The sequence below is a fragment of the Loxodonta africana genome, chromosome 27 (genome assembly GCF_030014295.1).
Source record: "Loxodonta africana isolate mLoxAfr1 chromosome 27, mLoxAfr1.hap2, whole genome shotgun sequence".
NCBI classification, from domain to species: Eukaryota; Metazoa; Chordata; class Mammalia; order Proboscidea; family Elephantidae; genus Loxodonta; species Loxodonta africana.
In genome coordinates, this window is record NC_087368.1 from 594714 (window position 1) to 617765 (window position 23052).

The window sequence follows — 23052 nt, forward strand, 5'->3', positions numbered from 1 at the left end:
CGGCAGCAGCCAGGGAGGCATCAAGAGCCCCTCCGAGCTGCCTCCTTCCCTCTCTGCCCCTCGAGCCCTTCTGCCTGCTAGGATCTCCCAGTTCCCCCATGCTGTGGGGGTCAGCCTGTGGGCTGCATGAGCCAGCCCTGACCAAGTCCAATGATAGAAAAATCAGCCTCCGATTATTGCAGCAGGATCTGGCAGAAGCTGGGCAGGCACAGGGTCAGCAGTGGCCCAGGCAATGCCAGCAGCTAGGCACGTTGAGTGCCACACTCGGCGTTAGCTGGATCTCTGAGAAAGCCCAGGCCAGAGTGCTGACTCAGCCTGTGACCCCGATAGCCCCTCCTTAAGGCCTGGTCTGAACTGGAACCCCTCGGCAGACTTACATCCCAGTGTTCTGTGTGATCAGGGGGGTGGTCAGGGCAGGGAAGTGAAAGAGGACTCCACATTTGCCAGCCCAGCCCCCAGCCTCCCAAAGTCACGCAACCTGATGGGCTATGCCCAGCTGCGGTCCGACTCAGGCCCATGAACCCAGTATGGTGAGAGACCATGGGGGTGGACCATTTTCATCATCCTCATTATCACTCCTCCCCTCTCAGATCTCCCCAGATCACATGGCACCTCCTTCCCTGACCCCCACCATCTCTCTACCAAATGGACCCTGCCTCAGTCAACAACTTTCTGCCTCATCAGTTCTGTCCACGTTTCCTCCCAGCCCCCGTTACCAGGGACCCCATGAGGACAAGAGCTGGCATGGACTGGGGGATGGTATGACCTGGGGGAGGGGTGTGGGGCTGCCTAGGTGAGATCACAGTGGTGGCCTGGCCTGGATTGGCAGCCCTGGGCCACCCTGTGTTACCTTCCGATTCTTTTTGGTAAATGGCTTGAGCTTTTGTGGGTGGGGGACGAGACCATGCCTCAGCCTTGGTGAAAGTGTCGAACTCCTGCGTCTCTCAAGCTTTGATACAAGGGAAGACGGGAGACAACAAGAAAACATGTTCCTAGTCTGAGTGTCTCCACTCAAGTGAGCTGGGTAGGGGGCTGGTTACCAGGGTTCCAAGTTCTATGTACTCTGTCGTCAAGGATGTGAGGTCACGTCCTGGTCTCCTGACTTGGGTCTGATGTCAGTTAAGATGTCCCCAAAGTCCCCACTGTGCTGCTGAATGCTCACCTCTCCCCATGCCATCTCCATAACTGTACACAGTGACACCAACACAGCCCTCCTTCTGCCCCCAGAACCTGGGAAAGGCCTGGGTGTAGCCAGGGCCCCAGCTCTGAGCATACAGAGCTGGGTTCAAACAAAGTTCATCCCTCTCAACCAGTTTGTGACCCTGGACAAGTCTTTGTGCTTCTCAGAGCCTCCCCAGTGCCCCCACCCACACAATAGGGATCATTCTAGTGTCTTCTTCCCAGGGACCTCAGCAGGTTTGTGTGAGGTAACGTCTATAGAACCCGTGGGCTGGCATTACCTGTAGCTAATCAGGGGTCGATTATCTAATAGGAAAAGTAAGCATAGGGCTTACCTGCTTACCAGATCATCTGTAATGAACATTTTCACCTTTTCATATTTTTCACCACATCTAGTACTCTGCTTCTAGGTATGGCCGGCTTCTGTCTGTCCCCAACCCACAGTTCTTCCCTACAGAATCAAAGCCTCTTTTCAAATATACAGTCCGTGACGGGGGACAGATGACCCTGTAAGCAAGGTAAGCACAGGTCTACTTGTACTTACTTCCTAATCTGTAGTGAACAACTTCTCATGGGTTTTGCCACATCAAAGATGTGTTCACCGTGCTTACCTTGCGTATTGGGTAATCTGCCCACGTAGCGAATGCACAAGCTCAGAGATGGAAGATTTTCAAGCAGGGGTGGGAAGCAGCATGGAGTACATCTCCAAAGAGGGCTGGGCCCTGGTGGTGTGAGCTTGGGAAAGTCACTTCCACTCTTGGTCTCATTTCCCAATCTGCACTAGGATGGGGTTGGAATTAAGTGAACGTCAGACATTGTCACCCTCTGCGTGAATCCCTTCAGGAACTCCCATTATATAGAATCTGACCCAGTGCCTCATCTCAGGCTAGGTGGTAGACAACCTGGACGGTGGCTCCCAACAATCCTACCTCCTGGTCTCCACATCCTGTGCGACCACCTTGCCTCACTTTGGATTGGACACACCCTCAGTGTGGTTTGGACTCAGGGACTCGCTTCTCAAGAATGTTTTTGTTAGGTGGCACTGAGTCGATTTCAACTGATGATGACCCTATTTGGGGGCGATGTTTCCTGGCTCTCTTTTATTCCTTCTCTCTCTGTCTCTCTCTCAGTCATCACTCTCTCTGTCATTTATTTCTCTCTCTCCTCCCGGGAAGCAGCTGTGATGTATGACCTGCTCATGGAGAGACTCATGTGACAAAGACCTGAGGGAGGGTCCTGATCAACAGACAGAGAGGAAGTGAGGCCCCCCAGACCAACAACTCACAGAGTCCTGCTTATAACATGGAAATGAGTAGGGAGCAGATCCTCCCCAGTCAAGACTCAGTTGAGACCACAACCAGAAGCTCCTGAGAACTTGGGGCAGTCACCAGGTAAGCCATGCCTGGGTTCCTGGCCCACGGAGATTGTGTGCTGTGTTGTGTTGTGAGTCATTAGTTTTGGGGGTATTGTTATCACAGAGCAGGAGATAACTCCTCCAGCCTACCAGGTCACGGGTCCTGGACCTGTTCTCCTCCTCCCTGCCTCCTCTCCTCCTCCTTGCCCTCCAGCCATACTGGCTGCATTTCAACTCTCTCTCTGGAAAAACTCACGTCTGTCTCCCAGTCTCTGTACCAGCTGTGTCTTCTCCCTGGCACTCTGTCCCCAGACACATGCAGGGTTGGTCCCTCTTGTCATTCTGGTTGCACTTAAATGTCACCTTAGTGAGGCCTTTTGGACCACATACCAGCCTTATCTCACAGCACCCTACTTTATTTTCTCTATAAAATATGCTCTTTTCTTTGCATGTATTTGGTTTCATTATTTTATCCATCTTCGTGTCTACCCTAAAGCTTGTGGCTCCTGGGGACAGGGACCACGTGGTTCATTTTCATAACCAGGTCCCAGAACACCTGCTGCTGTAGGTCCTCTCTTGCACTAATGCTGGAGCTCCATAGTGAACGAAATATTTCATCACCAACATCGGATGGACAGTGAGCTGGAGGGCTGGATTTCAATCCTGTGCCACCTCCAGTAATGGCTCCCAGACCACCTGCTGATGTCAATCCTGTTCCTGCTCAGCATCAAAACTCTATAGAGCACCAGGTCCTCCATCTCCAGCTCTGCCTCGGTCACCAGAGGTTGAGTCATTTGCTGCAAGTCCTCCACAGCCACCCCTCATTCATAGCTAGGGAATGTCGGCTCCAGAAACATACCTTTTTTTCAACTCACCTGAGTGGGAATTTTTTTGGTTTTGTTGTAATTTTCCAGATCACTCTATACTTTATAGTTTATACTATTTTAACAGGTAGGTTTGTCATAAAATGTTTTAAGAGTTTTAAAATGTGTAGTATAGTGGCTTTGTGTGCTTTTACAATCTTATTCAACCATCGTCAGTATCTACTTCAGAACATTTTCATCACCACTCTGATGGTTAATGTTATGTGTCAATTCGGTTAGGCCATGATTCTCAGGGGTTTGGCAGAAATTGTGTAATCAGTCTCCATTTTTTGATCTGATGTGAGCAGCCAATCAGTTGGAAGAGGAGTTTCCTTGGAGGAGTGAACTGCAAATTAACACATCTCCTGGTACCTGGCATGCAGCCATTAATCGAGCCTATGCCTTTTTCTTCATCCTTGTTTTGAAGGACAGGCCCCTCTTGGTGAATCACTGTGCAGATCTGTAGGATTTTGGAGTAAATCCCTGCCATTCTCTTCATTTAACTACTCTCCTTTTGAGAAATAGCTTTTGGCTTGTTACTGGGCCTTAGCAGAGACTGAACGCTTAACCATGGGCCGCCGAGTCACGATGTGGCCTGAGCTGCCCATTATGAACTGGATGTTGTCTGACCCACAGAGTTGTAAAATTGGATGTGCCCAGCAGCTCTCCATCATTATTAATTGAAGTGGTAATATACAAGATCGGGCCGCAACAGGACCTGAAGGCCCAAGTAAGTTGCATGAGGAAATGCCCCAATGCCCATGGTCTCCACTCCTGTCACATACCTTTCGTCTCCCAGTCTGCACCTATGGCCTCATGGGGAGCTCCTTATGATCAGGTGACTGAAGGTGAGAAAACTCGTGCCTTGTTTACAGATGGTTCTGCGCAATATGCAGGCACTAGTTGAAAACGGAGAGTGGCAGCACTACAGCCCTTTGCTGGGACCTCCCTGAAGGACAGTGGGGAAGGGAAATCCTCCTAAGGGGCAGAACTTGGGGCAGTGCACCTGGTTATTCACTTTGCTTGGAAGAAGAAATGGCCAGATGTGCGATTGTATGTATACTGACCCATGAGCTGTGGCTGGTGGTTTAGCTGGATTGTCAAGGACTTGGAAGGAACATGATTGGGAAACCGGAGACAAGGACTTAGGGGGAGGAGAGCTATGTGGATAGACCTCTTTGAATGGGCCAAAGAAGTGAAGATATTTGTGTCTCATGTGAATGCTCACTAAAGAGTGACCTCAGCAGACAAAGACATTAACAGTGAAGCGGATAGGATAACGTGTTCTGGGGAAACCACTCAAACTTTTTCCTAGGTACTCCCATCATTGCTCATGAACAAAGTGGCCATGATGGCACAGATGGAGGTTATGCATGGGCCCAGAAACGTGGACTTCTACTCATCAAGGTCGACTTGGCAATAGCCACCTCTAAATGCCTGATCTGCCAGCAGCAGAGACCAACACTGAGTCCCCGATATGGCCCCATCCCTCAAAGTGATCATCCAGCAACCTGGTGGCAAGCTGATTACACTGGACCACTTCCATCATGGAAAGGGCAACATTTGTTCTTATGGGAATAGACATTTACTCTGAATATGGATTTGCCTTCCCTGCATGCAATGCTTCTGCCAAAACTATCACCCTTGCACTTAGAGAATGCTTTATCCACCATCATTGTATCCCACACGCATTTCCTTCAATCAAGGGACTCCCTTCACGCAAGTGAAATGCAGCTGTGGGCCCATGCTCATGGAATTCACTGGTCTTACCATGTTCCCCATCATCCTGCAGCAGCTGGTTTGAAAGAATGATGGAATGGACTCCTAAAGACACAATTACAGTGCCAGCTGGGTGGCAATACCTTGCAGGATTGAGGCAGTGTTCACCTAGAGGTTGTGCATGCTCTAAACCAGCATCGAGTATATGGTGTTTTATCTCCCATAGTCAGGGTTCATGGGTCCAGGAATCAAGGGATGGAAATGGGAGTGGCACCACTCACTATTGCCCCTAGTGACCCACTCACAAGAATTTTTGCTTCCTGTAGCCTAGCTTCTCAGTTTGTTTTGTTTTAGTATGCCCAAATGGGTTGCTTGAGTGAGCTACCTTGACTATTCTTGCCTTTGAAGCTCTGACGTCCTGTCACCAGATGGCTAGAGTTGTTATCAGATATATCAGTCTAGGAGTCCATTCACTTTTCTTGTGTGGATTCAGCTCAGGTGTCCAGGTAGCTGATCATCAAGTGTGTGGTACAGGCTCTGTCCTACAGTCTTAGAAGGGCAGGGGTGATTGCTGTAGGTACTGGTATCTGGAGGCTGAGAAACATCCCCCACGTGTCTGTGAGGAAAGTGCGTCCCAGTTCCCTAGAGCGTACAGGTGGGTGGGTTCTGCAGATGGACCATGGGCACCCAATGCTTTTTGTTGTAAGGACTGGGAGGTACCCATTATCCTTGGACCCCTGTCGCGGGTGGCTGGGGGACCTGAGCAGAGCTACCAGTCCTTTTACCCCTTCTGTGAGTAGGTGAGGACCCTGTTTAATAGGCAAAGTGGTGTCAAATATCAAACACCCACCTCTCCGCCACACAGCTGAAATGGTTGCAGTCTGCCATCAAGGGCCTATTCGCCTGGAATAGGCCCTCACAGGTCCATGCAGGGGGAAAGATATTCAAAGTCCATGGACCGTTTATGCCTGAACAGGAGCTGCTTCTGTCCTGAGCTCTGCCAGTTAGTGGAACTGGCAAATTATCTTTTCGTCCAACTGTGAGTTTATTCCTGCTCCAAGGTCTGGAGGTTGACTCCAGGCACTCAGCAGGGCCTATCTAAGGCCCAGGGAAATCAACAGCCATGGACGCTGGCTTGGGAGTGGGGGGCACGGTAAAATGTATGCAAGTAGTTAGCTTTTGCCAAAAGAGCTATTGTTCTCTTGTTCCTGTGAGTAGGCTGTTGCGGGTGGCTGCTTCTCCCTGAGGAAACTGTGGCAGAATGCTACTACCAGCCCACCGCCGCCGCTCCAGGTATGTTGCCTGAGGGCTCCCTGCGATTCAGGTCCAGTAACTCCTTTCCGCCTCTGAACTGTCTCTTCCTCCCCCTGCCACTCAGTCCGTCTTCTAACTTTGCCTTTGATATTCAGGGCTCCTAGCTTGTCATAAATATAATCGTTTCACTTGTTTTTTTTTGGTATTTGTTGTAAGAGGGATCACAGGAACTGTCTGGCTATTCCATTTTCTTGGCCCTATCTCCTATTTCTAGCTTTTTGAGGAAGCGTCATATCGATTTCCAAAGTGGTTGTACCATTTTACATTCCTACCAGCAGTGTCTAAGTGTTCCAGCCTCTCCAGAACCTCTCCAACATTTATTATTCTGTGTTTTTTGGATTAATGCCAGCCTTGTTAGAGTGAGATGGAATCTCATTGTAGTTTTGATTTGGGTTTCTCTAATGGCTAATGAACGTGAGCATTTCCTCAAGTGTCTTTTAGCTACCTGAATGTCTTCTTCAGGGAAGTGTCTGTTCATATCCTTTGCCCATTTTTTAATTGGGTTATCTGTCTTTTTGTTGTTGAGTTTTTGCAGTAACATGTAGATTTTAGAGACCAGTTGCTGATCGGAGATGTCACCAAGGGTATAGATCGTTATGGAAGCAGACTACCACATCTTTCTCCTATGGAGTAGCTGGTGGGTTCAAACCATGGACCTTTTGGTTAACAGCCAAATGCTTCACCATTGCACCACCAGGGCTCCTTTCTGTTGAATAGTACTGTTTTATTTGCTGTAACAGCTGTTCCTTCTTTAGCCAATGTTGCTACTGAGCACAGTCATCACAGATCATATTGGTAACGCTGAGGCCTGGGTACTAGAACTTAACACCCCTCATTGTCCAGAGAAGACAACAGCCTTCACTGCCATCCTCCCCAGAAAATGGATGCCCCAGAAAAAGGCATGCATCTCTTCACCTTACTCTCTCTCTTCCAAACCAAATTCACCTGCAAAGCATCTAATTGGTGGAGCCAAGGTCATGTGACTGTGCCCTAGCTGCAAAGGAGATTGGGAAAATGGGACAGGTCTCATACTGTGGTATATAATGCCAGTGTCAGGGCAGCATAGTCACACGATGCAAGTTGGCGAGAAGAAGGACTAATGTCCACCGCGTTTGCAAAGCAGATCCAGGATGAGGGTCCAGACTCAGACTCTAATAGGTCTAACACCACTGAGCTGCTTGGCATTTATGTTTATGCTTTGTGTTATAACTCTTACTTTGCTACCAGACAGTTACACTTACACTTTGTCTTAATTTTAAGATCTTTATCAGCTCTACCAGACCATGCAAACAGGGAAATAACATAAGCTAAAGGTTTGAATAGATGCTGAATGTTCTTTAAACATGACAAAAAATATATTTGAAATTAAAATTTAATGCATATTTGTTACATATATATTTGCCGCAATAAAAAAAGAAGAAAATGGATTAGAAATAAAATGCTTCTATTTTATATTTATATGTGCATGGAGAAATAAAGCAAATGTGGCAAAATGTTAATACGTGGTAGGTTTGAAATTTTTTCAAAATGAAAGTTAAAAAAATCAGTGTGGGGGGGCGGAGCCAAGATGGCGGACTAGGCAGACGCTACCTTGGATCCCTCTTACAACAAATACACGGAAAAACAAGTGAATCGATCACATACATAACAATCTACGAACCCTGAACAACAAACACAGATTTAGAGACAGAGAACGAACTAATACGGGGAAGCAGCGATTGTTTCCAGAGCCTGGAGCCAGCGCACCAGTCAGCTACGGCACAAGCACAGAGAGCTGCTCCACCCCCCTGAACTAACCCCGGGAGGGTGACCAGCCGGTTCCACGGGCGGCGTGGGACGCGGCCAGTAGGAGAAGTCCCTGGGAGGCAGTGACTGGTCTTGGAGCAGGAAGAGCAGCGTCCGAGCCGGGGAACCGTCCCGCAGGGATTTGGACTGGACGAAGGTACAGCATAAATACGGAGAGTTGCTCCACCCCCCTGAACTAACCCCGGGAAGGGGACCAGCCGGGTCACGCGGGCGGCGTGGGACTCAGCTGGTAGGAGAAGTCCCTGGGAGGCAGCGACTGGTATTGGAGCGGGGAGAACAGCGTCCCAGCTGGGACACTCGGTCATGGCACAAGCACGGGGAGCCGCTCCACCCATCTGAACTAACCCCGGGAGGAGGCCCAACTGGTTCTCGGAGGCGGCACGGCCACGCGGCTGGAGGGACGAGAAGTCCCCAGGAGGCAGCGACTGATTTTGGAGTCGAAAGTGCACTGTCCCAGTAGGGGAGCCTTGACGCTGGGCGTGGGGCTGGAAGCGGAGGATCTGACCATGACTCCAGTGGACCAGACCCCCCGGGGGAATCTCCACACAGCCAGCACACATAGGCGACACGCCCGCGGGAATCTCAGATATAATAGTCATTCCAAGCAAGACAAGCAACTCTGGCTATATTCTGAGGTGCTACTCTCCTATCTCTCTGTTCCCTCCCCCACCCTCCCCAGGCGGCTTCATTAACATGTGAATAGCCTGAGCCAGAGGGAGAACTCTGATAGGGATCTGACTGCATTTTTTTTTAGCGGATTTTTTGGAAAAACTAGTTTCCCAGTGATGGCTCGGAGACAACAATCCATATCAAACCACTTAAAGAAGCAGACCATGACAGCTTCTCCAACCCCCAAACAAATGAATCAAAATCTGTCCCAAATGAAGATACAATCTTGGAATTATCAGATACAGAATATAAAAAACTAATTTACAGAATGCTTCAAGACATCACAAATGAAATTAGGATAACTGCAGAAAAAGCCAAGGAACACACCGATAAAACTGTTGAAGAACTCAAAAAGATTATTCAAGAACATAGTGGAAAAATTAATAAGTTGCAAGAATCCATAGAGAGACAACATGTAGAAATCCAAAAGATTAACAATAAAATTACAGAATTAGACAACGCACTAGGAAGTCAGAGGAGCAGACTCGAGCAATTAGAATGCAGACTGGGACATCTGGATGACCAGGGAATCAACACTAACATAGCTGAAAAAAAATCAGATAAAAGAATTAAAAAAAATGAAGAAACCCTAAGAATTATGTGGGACTCTATCAAGAAGGATAATCTGCGGGTGATTGGAGTCCCAGAACAGGGAGGGGGGACAGAAAACACAGAGAAAATAGTTGAAGAACTCCTGACACAAAACTTCCCTGACATCATGAAAGACGAAAGGATATCTATCCAAGATGCTCATCGAACCCCATTTAAGATTGATCCAAAAAGAAAAACACCAAGACATATTATCATCAAACTCACCAAAACCAAAGATAAACAGAAAATTTTAAAAGCAGCCAGGGAGAAAAGAAAGGTTTCCTTCAAGGGAGAATCAATAAGAATATGTTCTGACTACTCAGCAGAAACCATGAAGGCAAGAAGGGAATGGGACGACATATACAGAACACTGAAGGAGAAAAACTGCCAGCCAAGGATCATATATCCAGCAAAACTCTCTCTGAAATATGAAGGCGAAATTAAGATATTTACAGACAAACACAAGTTTAGAGAATTTGCAAAAACCAAACCAAAGCTACAAGAAATACTAAAGGATATTGTTTGGTCAGAGAACCAATAATATCAGATATCAGCACAACACAAGGTCACAAAACAGATCGTCCTGATATCAACTCAAATAGGGAAATCACAAAAACAAACAAATTAAGATTAATTAAAAAAAAATACACATAACAGGGAACCATGGAAGTCAATAGGTAAAAGATCACAATAATCAAAAAGAGGGACTAAATACAGGAGGCGTTGAACTGCCATATGGAGAGTGATACAAGGCGATATAGAACAATACAAGTTAGGTTTTTACTTAGAAAAATAGGGGTAAATAATAAGGTAACCACAAAAAGGTATAACAACTCTATAACTCAAGATAAAAACCAAGAAAAACGTAACGACTCAACTAACATAAAGTCAAGCACTATGAAAATGAGGATCTCACAATTTATTAAGAAAAACGCCTCAGCACAAAAAAGTATGTGGAAAAATGGAATTGTCAACAACACACATAAAAAGGCATCAAAATGACAGCACTAAAAACTTATTTATCTATAATTACCCTGAATGTAAATGGACTAAATGCACCAATAAAGAGACAGAGAGTCACAGACTGGATAAAGAAACACGATCCATCTATATGCTGCCTACAAGAGACACACCTTAGACTTAGAGACACAAACAAACTAAAACTCAAAGGATGGAAAAAAAGTATATCAAGCAAACAATAAGCAAAAAAGAAGAGGAGTAGCAATATTAATTTCCGACAAAATAGACTTTAGACTTAAATCCACCACAAAGGATAAAGAAGGACACTACATAATGATAAAAGGGACAATTGACCAGGAAGATATAACCATATTAAATATTTATGCACCCAATGACAGGGCTGCAAGATACATAAATCAAATCTTAACAGAATTGAAAAGCGAGATAGATACCTCCACAATTATAGTAGGAGACTTCAACACACCACTTTCGGAGAAGGACAGGACATCCAGTAAGAAGCTCAACAGAGACACGGAAGATCTAATTACAACAATCAACCAACTTGACCTCATTGACTTATACAGAACTCTCCACCCAACTGCTGCAAAATATACTTTTTTTTCTAGCGCACATGGAACATTCCCTAGAATAGACCACATATTAGGTCATAAAACAAACCTTTGCAGAGTCCAAAACATCGAAATATTACAAAGCATCTTCTCAGACCACAAGGCAATAAAACTAGAGATCAATACCAGAAAAACTAGGGAAAAGAAATCAAATACTTGGAAAATGAACAATACCCTCCTGAAAAAAGACTGGGTTATAGAAGACATCAAGGAGGGAATACGGAAATTCATAGAAAGCAACGAGAATGAAAATACTTCCCATCAAAACCTCTGGGACACAGCAAAAGCAGTGCTCAGAGGCCAATTTATATCAATAAATGCACACATACAAAAAGAAGAGCCAAAATCAGAGAACTGTCCCTACAACTTGAACAAATAGAAAGTGAGCAACAAAAGAATCCATCAGGCACCAGAAGAAAACAAATAATAAAAATTAGAGCTGAACTAAATGAATTAGAGAACAGAAAAACAATTGAAAGAATTAACAAAGCCAAAAGCTGGTTCTCTGAAAAAATTAACAAAATTGATAAACCATTGGCTAGACTGACTAAAGAAATACAGGAAAGGAAACAAATAACCCGAATAAGAAACGAGAAGGACCACATCACAACAGAACCAAATGAAATTAAAAGAATCATTTCAGATTATTATGAAAAATTGTACTCTAACAAATTTGCAAACCTAGAAGAAATGGATGAATTCCTGGAAAAACACTACCTACCTAAACTAACACATTCAGAAGTAGAACAACTAAATAGACCCATAACAAAAAAAGAGATTGAAACGGTAATCAAAAAACTCCCAACAAAAAAAAAGCCCTGGCCCGGACGGCTTCACTGCAGAGTTCTACCAAACTTTCAGAGAAGAGTTAACACCACTACTACTAAAGGTATTCCAAAGCATAGAAAATGACGGAATACTACCCAACTCATTCTATGAAGCCACCATCTCCCTGATACCAAAACCAGGTAAAGATATTACAAAAAAAGAAAATTATAGACCTATATCCCTCATGAACATTGATGCAAAAATCCTCAACAAAATTCTAGCCAATAGAATCCAACAACACATCAAAAAAATAATTCACCCTGATCAAGTGGGATTTATACCAGGTATGCAAGGCTGGTTTAATATCAGAAAAACCATTAATGTAATCCATCACATAAACAAAACAAAAGACAAAAAACACATGATCTTATCAATTGATGCAGAAAAGGCATTTGACAAAGTCCAACACCCATTCATGATAAAAACTCTTACCAAAATAGGAGTTGAAGGAAAATTCCTCAACATAATAAAGGGCATCTATGCAAAGCCAACAGCCAATATCACTCTAAATGGAGAGAACCTGAAAGCATTTCCCTTGAGAAGGGGAACCAGACAAGGATGCCCCTTATCACCGCTCTTATTCAACATCGTGCTGGAAGTCCTAGCCAGGGCAATTAGGCTAGACAAAGAAATAAAAGGTATCCGGATTGGCAAGGAAGAAGTAAAGTTATCACTATTTGCAGATGACATGATTATATACACAGAAAACCCTAAGGAATCCTCCAGAAAACTACTGAAACTAATAGAAGAGTTTGGCAGAGTCTTAGGTTATAAAATAAACATACAAAAATCACTTGGATTCCTCTACATCAACAAAAAGAACACCGAAGAGGAAATAACCAAATCAATACCATTCACAGTAGCCCCCAAGAAGATAAGATACTTAAGAATAAATCTTACCAAGGATGTAAAAGACCTATAGAAAGAAAACTACAAAGCTCTACTACAAGAAATTCAAAAGGACATGCTTAAGTGGAAAAACATACCCTGCTCATGGATAGGAAGACTTAACATACTAAAAATGTCTATTCTACCAAAAGCCATCTATACATTTAACGCACTTCCGATCCAAATTCCAATGTCATATTTTAAGGGGATAGAGAAACAAATCACCAATTTCATATGGAAGGGAAAGAAGCCCCGGATAAGCAAAGCACTACTGAAAAAGAAGAAGAAAGTGGGAGGCCTCACCTTACCTGCCTTCAGAACCTATTATACAGCCACAGTAGTCAAAACAGCCTGGTATTGGTACAACAACAGACACATAGACCAATGGAACAGAATTGAGAACCCAGACATAGATCCATCCACGTATGAGCAGCTGATATTTGACAAAGGACTAGTGTCAATTAACTGGGGAAAAGATAGCCTTTTTAACAAATGGTGCTGGCATAACTGGATATCCATTTGCAAAAAAATGAAACAGGACCCATACCTCACACCATGCACAAAAACTAACTCCAAGTGGATCAAAGACCTAAACATAAAGACTAAAACGATAAAGATCATGGAAGAAAAAATTGGGACAACCCTAGGAGCCCTAATACAAGGTATAAACAGAATACAAAACATTACCAAAAATGATGAAGAGAAACCCGATAACTGGGAGCTCCTAAAAATCAAACACCTATGCTCATCTAAAGACTTCTCCAAAAGAGTAAAAAGACCACCTACAGATTAGGAAAGAATTTTCAGCTATGACATCTCCGACCAGCGCCTGATCTCTAAAATCTACATGATTCTGTCAAAACTCAACCACAAAAAGACAAACAACCCAATCAAGAAGTGGGCAAAGGATATGAACACACATTTCACTAAAGAAGATATTCAGGCAGCCAACAGATACATGAGAAAATGCTCTCGATCATTAGCCATTAGAGAAATGCAAATTAAAACCACGATGAGATTCCATCTCACACCAGCAAGGCTGGCATTAATCCAAAAAACACAAAATAATAAATGTTGGAGAGGCTGCGGAGAGATTGGAACTCTCATACACTGCTGGTGGGAATGTAAAATGGTACAACCACTTTGGAAATCTATCTGGCGTTATCTTAAACAGTTAGAAATAGAACTACCATACAACCCAGAAATCCCACTCCTCGGAATATACCTTAGAGATACAAGAGCCTTCATACAAACAGATATATGCACACCCTAGTTTATTGCAGCTCTGTTTACAATAGCAAAAAGTTGGAAGCAACCAAGGTGTCCATCAACGGATGAATGGGTAAATAAATTGTGGTATATTCACACAATGGAATACTATACATCGATAAAGAACAGTGACGAATCTCTGAAACATTTCATAACATGGAGGAACCTGGAAGGCATTATGCTGAGCGAAATTAGTCAGAGGCAAAAGGACAAATATTGTATAAGACCACTATTATAAGATCTTGAGAAATAGTAAACCTGAGAAGAACACATACTTTTGTGGTTATGAGGCGGGGAGGGAGGGAGGGTGGGAGAGGGTTTTTTATTGATTAATCAGTAGATAAGAACTGCTTTAGGTGAAGGGAAAGACAACACTCAATACATGGAAGGTCACCTCAATTGGACTGGACCAAAAGCAGAGAAGTTTCCGGGATAAAATGAATGCTTCAAAGGTCAGCGGAGCAAGCGCGGGGGTCTGGGGAACATGGTTTGCAGGGACTTCTAAGTCAATTGGCAAAATAATTCTATTATGAAATCATTCTGCATCCCACTTTGAAATGTGGCGTCTGGGGTCTTAAATGCTAACAAGCGGCCATCTAAGATGCAGCAATTGGTCTCAACCCACCTGGAGCAAAGGAAAATGAAGAACACCAAGGCCACACGACAACTAAGAGCCCAAGAGACAGAAAGGGCCACATGAACCAGAGACCTACATCATCCTGAGACCAGAAGAACTAGTTGGTGCCCGGCTACAATCGATGACTGCCCTGACAGGGAGCACAGCAGAGGACCCCTGAGGGAGCAGGAGATCAGTGGGATACAGACCCCAAATTCTCATAAAAAGACCAAACTTAATGATCTGACTGAGACTGGAGGAATCCCGGCAGCCATGCTCCCCAGACCTTCTGTTGGCACAGGACAGGAACCATCCCCGAAGACAACTCATCAGAAATGAAAGGGACTGGTCAGCGGGTGGGAGAGAGACGCTGATGAAGAGTGAGCTAATTATATCAGGTGGACACTTGAGATTGTGTTGGCAACTCTTGTCTGGAGGGGGGATGGGAGGATAGAGAGAGAGGGAAGCAGGCAAAATTGTCACGAAAGGAGAGACTGAAAGGGCTGACTCAAGAGGGGGAGAGCAAGTGGGAGTAGGGAGTGAGATGTATGTAAACTTATATGTGACAGACTGATTGGATTTGTAAACGTTCACTTGAAGCTTAATAAAAGTTATTAAAAAAAAATCAGTGTATAGTAAATTCTGGAAACAGCCCAAATGTGCTTCAGCTGAGAAATAGATAAACAAATTATGGTACAACATACCAAAGAATACAGGAATGAGCTACTAATACATGCATCAACATAGATGAACCTCAAAAACGTTAAGCTAAGTGAAATAAGCCAGACTCAACAAGGCTGCATCCTGTATGAGTCCATTTATTTGGTATTCTTAAAAAGGCAAACCTTTAGGGGCAAAATACAAATTGGTGGCTTGGGGGAACATTTGGGATGATGGACCTGTTCTGTATTTTGATTGTGGTGGCGGTTACATGACTGTAAACATTTGTCAAAACTCTCAGAACTATACACCTACAAGGGTAAAAAAAAAATATGTAAATTTTACCTTAATTTTAAAATTTGAAAAAATTTCAATGATTAACACAAGCATTCATTTGTTCAAGAAATATTTAGTGAGCACCTCCAATGTGCCAGATACTCTTTAACGGCCATATGCTTAAGAAAACTAATCCCAGTGTAGATAATGCGTTAGAAATACTCCAAGTTACTCTACCAATTCCATAAACTTGATTCAGAGCCAAATGTGATGCATGAAGAACTTTAGCAGTGGTGGGAAATGGTGGAAAGTAGTTTCTTTAATCCATAAATGACAAGCTACTGAAGTCTGGGGTGAAGGCACGTTACAGCCAATGAATTTGACACCTCCGGAACACCGATTTAGAAACTCAATTTTAGGTGATAACTGGCTGTCTGAAACTCACATTTTGGTGTGAGTAGGCCTAGAATTTCCATTGGAAAGGACTGAGGGAAGGAGTGGTGAGGAAGGTTACATGCCTAAGTAGGAAGGTAGAGAAAAGAGACCACTGACCTAGGAGGTCAGGAGATCTTGCTGGTCCTATCCCTGTCTTACGTATACACCGTTGGTCAAGGTAACTTTGCCTTCCTGGACACGTCTGCTGGCCCACAAAGTGAATGGGTTGGTAAAGTTATCAGTCAACCTGGAGTTCTTTCCCTGATCATCTGTGTGATTTTGGACAAGTCACTTGACCTCTCTAGGCTTTAGTTTCTTATGTATAAATGAGAGATATAGATGAAATGGCTGTATCTTATATTTTGAGTAATGTAGTTTGATCTATCTGTTACTGGTGGGATAAAGTTCAAATTCTTTAACAAAGTCACACATGGGGCGTGCAGACCCTGTTTATATAAAGAATTTAAGTTATCTAAAATCTATGTGTGAACACCATTCTGGTGTACCAATCTCACGTGATCCTTCACAAGAAGTACTGCTTTTGCCATCAGGAGTAATCTGCTCACCAGACTGCCATTCTAGATCCAGGGCCTAGCCCAGAAGCTCTGGGACAACCCCATGGATATATGGGCCAGAGTTTCTTGGGGCATCTGGTGAACCCTACCCATGAGGTAGAGAATTAGGGAGTGCCGCAAAGCACAAAACAGTCAACAAGGTCCATGTAGATCCCTGCCTGGGCTCTGGGCATCCTGCCCAAATGGTACTGCCCCACCTACAAGAGGAAGATAGAAAATTTTAAGGAAGCCCTCCAAAGCATAGGTTCCTTGAGGCATAGATCCTGAGAAGGGGAGCCCTTGGCCCATACCTAAGGGTGAAGCTTTTCTGTAGTATGCCTTACAAGCCTGTCAAATCCACCAGGACTGGAACCTCCTGATAATATGTTCCAGGCATGTGAGACAGGTCTCACCATCCTTGCTTCCAAGGAGCATTCTGGCTATGGGCTGTGTTTTTCAGATAAATCTGGGATCTTTGAATCTATCTTCTCTTTCTCTCTCTCAAATCTAATCACCAGAAACTTCAAAATAAAAGATAACAACATCCCATAGGAGTAGAATACACGTTCAAGATCTGCTCCCTTCTTTCTATAGGCTGAGGAGAAGTGGGTAGTTCTGCATTCTCAGTTCTTAGGGAGGACGTCTGAAAAAGGAAGGTTGATATTAGCCCTTTTCTTTGCCAGTCCAAAGTCAATGATAGAGTTAGACATTAGTCGTGAGAGTATTTCAGCAAAGCCCTTAATCTCAAGAATAACTAGCACTGTTTTCCCAGCATCTCTGCCTGTGAGGTTTCTTTCCTTAAACTGTTCAGCTGTTTCATAGGGTAGAGATTAGAAACCAGCAGACTCCCTCTCCAAACCGTGTCTTTGGAGGGGCAGGTTAAGAAGTTTGTCTATGATCAAGTCTTGTGGAAAAATACCTTCAAAATACTTCTCTCCCTTAAGTGTCTTTCTTGTTCATTCACAGTGCTTGACAGTGAAAACCTCCAATTACAATTCTTTGCTTCCCATTTGGGCTCCTGTCCTCTTAGAGTAAATGCTACACAGTAGCCAGCGTGGAAAGAGTCACATGATCTAATAATGCAAGATAGCAGACTATCCCTCACTTCAAGCTCCCTTCAGTACTCAATGCAATGGCGTGGCCTACCCTTTGAAGCACTGTGTGCTCCTAACAAGTTTTCAGGGTCCGTGTGCTCACAAATGACAGACTTATACCATGGCAAGTTGCCAGGAAAGCCTCCAGCCATGTCTGCAGGATTCACCAAGGGTCCCTGGCACACCACCATTAACTACACCCGAGAGTAGGTTATGTCACATATAACAGGGGCATCTTGAATGAAGGGACTCTGTGTTATTTGACTGTTATCTCTGGACCTTGTTTAGTGCCTTGAATACAGTAAGGAGCCATAAATGTTTGTCAAATGACTAAATGAAAGGATGAATGAGTGAATGCATATAAATAAACGAAAACAATATAAGGGCACAATTTCAGTGGATTCAGAGACCCATTTGAATCTCATCTTCATGCCCGAGGGGGTCCGTGTTCTAGGAAATAATAAAAAAAAAAAAAGTAAGTTTTTGGAAAGAATGCTTCAGCTTTAGCTGTCTTGATGAGTCTCCAAACATACTGGACAGTAGTTCTCAGGCTAGACGTTTATGGGAAAGCTCCAGGGGAGTAGGTGAAGTCAAAGTGGGCTCAGTAGCAGTATTGAGCTCTGTGATGGTGTGGACACTATTCCTCCTGGTCAGGGTTGCCAGATAAAACACAGGGTAACCAGTTAAATTTTAGTTTCAGATAAACAACAAATAAATATTTAGTATCAGTGTGTCCCATACAATATTTGGGATATATTTATACTAAATTTATTTGTCAGTTGTCTGAAATTAAAATTTAACTAGGTGTCCTGTGTTTTTATTTGTCAAACCTGGCAACCTTTTTCTTGTCCATTCTACTTTGGCTGGATGCCCTCCCTTGGATTTGCTATACCTCTATCCTCTGTGTACCCATTTTGCCAATGGTTCCTCTTTTATCTCTAGATGCACTTTAGTTTGATCCCACACTGACAAAGATACAATGATGATTTTAGACTGGATAAAATGAGGGCACTTTGTTACTATCATTCTACTCTCAAAAACATAGGAAGAGTAAAACCTCATGTATCTGTGCCTGTGTGTGAGAGAGAGAAAAAGAGAGAAATGATGAATCAGTAAGAAAGAAGTTTAACGTTTACTCTTTTGAGATAATCATGACAACTAGAAAAGGAATCCTAACCTGCAGTGGCCACAGAAGGAAGTAGTACAACTAGTGTGTGATCAAGATAGAGAAGTGGCTTCTGGGAAGAAATTATGGAATAAATCCTTGTGGTTTATAGAGAATTGCCAACTTCTTGTCAAAGAGAGTTAACTAGTTTTGAAAATCAGATGGTGTGGGAGTACTGGTAGTTGCTAATTCCAATCTCCATTCTCCTCTTTTTCTTGAAAATCAAAACTTTGAATTCCGGCTTTCATCGAGGCAGTAATGTGTCTGGCTAAAACATACATTTCCCATCAGCTCTTGCATCTAGAAATAGCCATGTGACAAGTTGTGGCCAGTGAGATGTAAACAGAAGATTGGTGGACATCTCTGGGAAATCATTCTTTTTTTAATATAGGCATTACCTCTTCTTCCTTGTTGCATCCTTCTTATTTCTGCCTTAAGTGCAGAAATAAGGCAGGGGGTGGAATAGTCATCTTGAGAGCATGAAGCAACCGTGAGCGTGAAAGCCAAATGCTAAGAGTGGCAGCTCAGAAAGGTAGAAGGAGCCTAGGATATGACGACTGTGGTGGGCACTGACCTTCTCTACTGAGATCCCCTTCAGGACTGGAGTCTGTTACCCCCCACTGCTGGGAGTGTGGTTAGCTGATAGCCTTCAGCTATAAGCCTTCTCTGGGAATTACCCTCAGCTGAAGATGGCACCTCTCCGAAGGTCATGCCTCCTTCCTAGTGGGGAACCCATGTCCAGTGACTGGCTTTTGAGGGAGTATAAAGGCCTGTTCCCTTGCCCCAACTCAGAAAAATTCTAAAAAACCATCACAGCTTCAGATCTCACGTGATTGGCTGAGGTCCTCTTGTGGCGGCACCACAGCCCAACTTGTTCTCTGTCCAATCCTGCTTCCTTCCATTATCCCATAGGGATTGATCCCAAGAGCGCTCCTCAGTAAACTCCCACGTGCATTCTCCATCCCAGAGCTGCTTTCCCGGCAACCAATCCTGCAGCAATGACTTTGCACAGCTGCTGCCCCAGCCTGCCTCTGGACTTTTTGAGAAGGTTTTAAAAAATTTTGGATAAGCCACTGCAACTGGATTTCTCATATATATAGTCCAAAGCAATCCCCAACTAAGACAGAAGGGTATTTCATATTTTGAAATATAGTTTTAAAACCTAAGTTAAGATTTGACTCACGAGACTTAGCATGGGTTGCTGAAGGCTAATGTAATAGAAGTGAAACTGCTAGATTGACAGGGAAACAGTAATTCTCATTTGATTCCTGCTTTGGAATACGAGGATGAGGACAAGACATTCCCTAAAACTACAGGAAAGGGCAGGGCCTTGACATTTCTCAGTGGAAGAGTAAAGAAGGATGAACTCCAAAGAGACTTGGCTTGATTGAAACACAAATATTGAGTCTACAAAAGCTGGGAGCCCACTTCGATGCAAATAGATGAAGGAACACGAAGAGCTGGCCAGCAAGGCCCAGAGTAAACAACTCCAGTAACAGGGATTTAATGTTTATATGTGGATTTGTGTTGCTATTGACAGGCTCCTCAGGCATTATTAACCCCCCACCAAAAAAAACAAACCCATTGCCATCGAGTCCATTCTGACTCATAGTGACCCTACAGGACAGAGTAGAACTTCCCCGTAGGGTTTTCAAGGAGCAGCTGGTGGCTGCAAACTGCCGACATATTGGTTAGCAGCTGAGCTCTTAACCACTGCACCACCAGGGATCCCAGGCATCATTAGCTCTAGAAAATCCTGATGACTAGAGATGTTAATTAAAGAAGACTTCATCATTGGTGGGGGAGTGTGGGGGAGAGCTCCACAAAAACGCCGAGAAATGAGTAAAAAGTAAAAATGGAAGCAAATGATTTTTCTTTCTTCCCAGTAAATGGAAAATGAGGTTATGTACAACATGATCTTCATAAAATCTGAAGATAGTAAATTCTAGGTAGAAATCAAGAGCAAATCCAGGTCTCTTAAGACTACAGAAAAAACAACCTAAGTGCCCATCATGGGCTGAAGGGATAATTAAACCATGATACATACACACAATGGAACAGTACGCAACGTTAAAGGATAACAATGAATCCTCAAAATATCTCACAACATGGATGAACCTAGAGGACACTATGCTGAGTGAAATAAGTCAATCACAAAAAGACACATATTATGTGAGATCAGTATTATAAAAAGTCAAGAAAAGGTTTACACACAGAAAGAAACATTCTTTGATGGTTACCAGGGATGGGAGCGGGAGGGAAGGAAAATCACAAAGTAAATAGTAGACACATATTAACTTGGATAAAGGGAAAGGCAATACACAATAAGGGGAGGTCAGCAACACATGCCCAAGGCAAAGGAAGGCACTGGCAGGTAAATACTATTACATACACGATTCTGCAATAACTTAACCACAACAGTAATTTAAGAGTGGATGCATAGGTAGGTATGTGAGCTGACCAGGTGTGGAGCACACCCATGAGCGCACACATAAATGCGAGTGCTGCCAACGTATCAGCGTCTACAGTAGAGCACACAGGGGGCAAAGCTATGGAGACTTTTCAGCCATAACCAAACTCCTTGAGGGACTGAGTCATGGGGCTTGAGGGCTTAGGACCATAGTTTCAGGGGACATCTAGGTCAATGGGCATAACATAGCCCATAAAGACAAGGTCCTACGTCCTACTTTGGTGAGTAGCAACTGGGGTCTTAAAAGCTTGTGAGTGGCCATCTAAGATAGAGCTATTGCTCTCTTTCTGTCTGGAGCAAAGAAGAGTGAAGAAAATCAAAGATTCAAGGCAACAATTAGTCAAAAGGACTAATGGACCACACGAACCAAAGTTTCCACTAGCCTGAGACCAGGAGAACTAGATGGTGTCTGGCTACCACTACCAACCACTCTGATTGGGATCATAATAGAAGGTCCTGGACAGAGTGGGAGAAAACTCTAGAACAAAATTCAAATTCATAAAAAAGACCAGATTTACCGGTCTGATAGAGACTGGTGGAACCCCTGAAACTATGGCCCTTAGATACTCTTCAAACCTGGAACTGAACCCACTCCTGGAGATCACCTTTCCGCCAAACAAAAGACCGGCCCCTAAAGTGAATAACACCCTTGAGGAACCTGCTCCTCAGAACAATCAACCACACAAGACCAAAGGGGCAGCATTTTCCCCAGAACAAAATTCAGAAGGCAGGAAGGGACAGGAAAGACGGGCTAATGGGAACCCAGGAAGGAACTGGGGATTGAGGGGATTGCAATTTCTGTCACGAAAATAATGTGTATAAATTGATGAATGGGAAACTAATTCGCTCTGTAAAATTTTACTCAAACCACAAGAAAATGTTCAAAAAAAAAAAAAAAAAAAGACTACAGAAAACCTGAAACTGATACTCTGCTCAGTGTCTCAACTAGATGTTTTGCTCCTATGTTGTTTAAGGCAAAGCCCAGAGAATCTAAAATCAGAAAATATTATGGCAGTCCAGAGGGCTTGATCAACCCCACACCCACTGATGTTGCATCATTACTAGTCGATTATTGCCTTCTCTTTCACATTTTAAAGTTGGTACATGTAACTCTTGGATAAGACGGTCACTGACGTGAAAACGAGAAATGTGTACTTGGTTCATACACCTTTTGACTTCAGAGACATTTTCCTAAGTAATTTAAATCTAATGACTCCTCAGACATTTGCTTCTCTTGAGACTGGGACAGTGACAGGAGAAGTACGTCTGTCACGTATTGAAAGCCCCAGCAAAAGCAGGGATTCAGGTTTTAAGTTCTTGCACCTGGTATTTCTAGCATATATTTCCTTTCTCATTTGTCTGCTTTCCCCAGACACACACTATATTGATAATGGCCCCGTTTAGCACAGTGATTGCAGTCCTTTAATTGAATGCAGTTGTATAATAAAACAGTAGAAGTCACATTATACTCAGGCTAGTTGCTTGATCTAGGGACCTCCAGGGAACATTCAAGAGCAGGGAGAAAGGAGGTTGCTGAGAAGTATTCAAAGAAAAGCCTCAAAGCCTGGGGCATATTCCCTCCTTTGGGTCTGTGGTCTCCTTGCTTAGTAGCTGAATCCAGGTTTTACTACAACAATTTAACCCAGGTTTACTACAACGATGCACTCAGCTTAAAGCAAACAACCAAAAAAAACAGCTTAATTTCCCAGCCTC

The 23052-nt window shown here is 43.7% G+C and overlaps 1 long non-coding RNA gene across 1 annotated transcript; it reads left to right on the forward strand.

The window, feature by feature from the left end:
• The first annotated feature begins 1837 nt into the window (after positions 1–1837).
• On the forward strand, positions 1838–7072 carry LOC135228726 (uncharacterized). Its single transcript, XR_010319510.1, has 3 exons — positions 1838–2570; positions 6334–6408; positions 6956–7072. It is a non-coding gene; the product is annotated as an uncharacterized LOC135228726 (long non-coding RNA).
• Positions 7073–23052: the final 15980 nt, after the last annotated feature.